Genomic DNA, 2,842 nt, shown 5'->3' on the forward strand with positions numbered 1-2,842 from the left:
CAGCGCTGGCAGGGGTCTCCATGTGGTTCCTCTAGTTCCCAGGGCTGCATCAGAGTAGGTCCATGTAGCTTCTCCTCAGGAATGTCTCCCAGGAAGTCAGCCTTGCCAGTAGAGCATCTCCAAGGGAGCAAGCAGAGAGAAGTGTCTCCTGGCTGCTCTAGCACCCACGGCTGCGTCAGGGTAGGTCCATGTGGCTTCTCAGGGATGGCTCGCAGGAATTAAGCAGAGAGAAAGAGTCTCTCCAGACTCTGAAGGAGGAAATACCATACTTCCCAGAATTCTCCAGAGAAGGCCGTACCCACACAGAGGCCTCATGGGCTCTGACCTGATTGACAGATAAGACTCCACCCCTTCATTCTTAATTCTCTCAAGTCCCAAATTGACACCAGTTAGTAACTACCACAAATGTAAAAGCAGTTCTGCACTAGTAACATGGGATCACCACTAGGTCCTTGGAAGTTGAGGAGGAGGAATGGTTTTAGATGCAATATGAGGTTAAGAGTTTGAAGTTTTTGATTGGAGCGACACGCCCGGAGCATGCGGACAAGCCACTCCTGCCTTTGCAGCGCAGCCCAGACCAGAGCATGCCGGAGGACTGCAGAAAACATGTCGAAGTCACATAGCGAAGAGGAATCTGCCTTCATCCAGACCCAGCAGCTGCACGCAGCCATGGCTGACACCTTCCTGGAGCACATGTGCCGCCTGGACATTGACTCAGCCCCCATCACAGCCCGGAACACTGGCATCATCTGCACCATCGGCCCAGCTTCCCGGTCGGTGGAAATGCCGAAGGAAATGATCAAGTCTGGAATGAATGTGGCTCGCTTGAACTTCTCCCATGGGACGCACAAGTACCATGCAGAGACCATCAAGAACGTGCGTGTGGCCACGGAAAGCTTTGCTTCTGACCCCATTCGCTACCGGCCAGTTGCTGTGGCCCTGGACACTAAGGGGCCTGAGATCGGAACAGGGCTCATCAAGGGCAGCGGCACAGCTGAGGTGGAGCTGAAGAAGGGAGCCACTCTGAAGATCGTGCTGGATAACGCGTCCATGGACAAGTGTGACGAGAGTGTGCTCTGGCTGGTTACAAGAACATTTGCAAAGTGGTGGATGTGGGCAGCAAGATCTATGTGGACGACGGGCTTATTTCTCTGCAGGTGAAGGAGAAAGGTGCAGACTTTCTGGTGACAGAGGTGGAAAATGGTGGCTCCCTGGGTAGCAAGAAGGGTGTAAACCTTCCTGGGGCTGCCGTGGACCTGCCTGCAGTGTCCGAAAAGGACATCCAGGATCTGAAGTTCTGTGTGGAGCGGGACGTGGATATGGTGTTTGCGTCTTTCATGCGCAAGGCGGCCGGTGTCCATGAGGTCAGGAAGGTCCTGGGAGAGAAAGACAAGAACATCAAGATCATCAGCAAAATCGAGAATCACGAGGGAGTCAGAAGGTTTGATGAGATCCTGGAGGCCAGCGACGGGATCATGGTGGCCCGTGGCGACCTGGGCATCGAAATTCCGGCAGAGAAGGTCTTCCTTGCTCAGAAGGTGATGATCGGGCGCTGCAACCGAGCTGGGAAACCCGTCATCTGTGCCACGCAGATGCTGGAGAGCATGATCAAGAAGCCCCGTCCGACCCAGGCTGAAGGCAGCCATGTGGCCAATGCCGTCCTGGACGGAGAGGACTGCATCATGCTGTCTGGGGAAATGGCCAAGGGGGACTACCCGCTGGAGGCCGTGCGCATGCAGCACCTGGTCTGCTCACCAGGTGGCCAGATACCGCCCACGTGCCCCCATCATTGCTGTGACCCAGAACCCCCAGACCGCTGGACAGGCCCACCTGTACCGCGGCGTCTTTCCTGTCCTGTGTAAGGACCAGGTCGTGTCAGCCTGGGCTGAGGATGTGGACCTCTGGGTGAACCTGGCCATGAATGTTGGCAAAGCCCGAGGCTTCTTTAAGACTGGCGACGTAGTCATTGTGCTGACCGGATGGCGCCCTGGCTCCGGCTTTACCAACCCCATGCATGTCGTGCCTGTGCCGTGATGGGTCCCGGGCCCCCCCTTTACCCCTGCCCCAACCCCTCCCCCAACCCAGCCATTAAGCCAGCAACATTTGTAGTGCTTCCTCAGGGCTAGGATGGCGCCCTGGGCTGGGGCTCCAGGAAGGGAGTGGAAAGTCCCTGGTGCCTCATGGCCCTGCTGGGTGGGGTTGCTCAGAGCCTGGCTGCCCGTTCTGTGGCACTACCCAAGCCAGGGAAGAATGAGGGCTGCGGGACTGGAGGCCCCGTGATTATTGAATGCAAGAGGTCAACAAGCTGGCCTCTGTGTGCCCCATTCAGTCCCTGCAGAACATGGGTGCCCAGAGAATGCCTGCCTGGGGTCAGCAGACAGCAAAAGCCAGATGCCTGAGAGTGGCGGGGTAGCAGTGGCTCCAGTGCAAGCAGACTCTAGCCCTGAACTTGCTCCCCCTTCCCACATGTTAGTTGTGCATTGGACACGAGTTCCTGCGCTCTCCTCAGCTGTCAAACACTTGTGCAGACAAAAACACTCCACCGCCTTCCATTGTCCCCCAACCCCTGCGGCAGCCACCTCCAGGCCTGTTGCTATAGAGCCTACCTGTATGTCAATAAACAACAGCTGAAGCAAAAAAAAAAAAAGTGTGAAGTTTTTAAAATTTAGTAAGCTATCTACTATGAGAATTCCCCAAGAAAACTGGAGGCATGTATCTGAAATGAAGGAATATAGCCCAAGGGAAGCAATGACTCCTACAATACAAGAACCCATGACAGACAGATAACACAACCTTGTTGCTGAAATGAGGGGGACTTGAAGCACTTCCTGGTGGAATCAAG

At 55.3% G+C, this 2,842-nt stretch overlaps 1 pseudogene; it reads left to right on the top strand.

Moving 5' to 3' along the window:
- Positions 1-552: 552 nt before the first annotated feature.
- On the top strand, positions 553-2,631 carry LOC142426024 (pyruvate kinase PKM pseudogene; annotated as a pseudogene).
- The last annotated feature ends 211 nt before the right edge of the window (positions 2,632-2,842 follow it).

Source organism: Tenrec ecaudatus, chromosome 14 (genome assembly GCF_050624435.1).
Source record: "Tenrec ecaudatus isolate mTenEca1 chromosome 14, mTenEca1.hap1, whole genome shotgun sequence".
NCBI classification, from domain to species: Eukaryota; Metazoa; Chordata; class Mammalia; order Afrosoricida; family Tenrecidae; genus Tenrec; species Tenrec ecaudatus.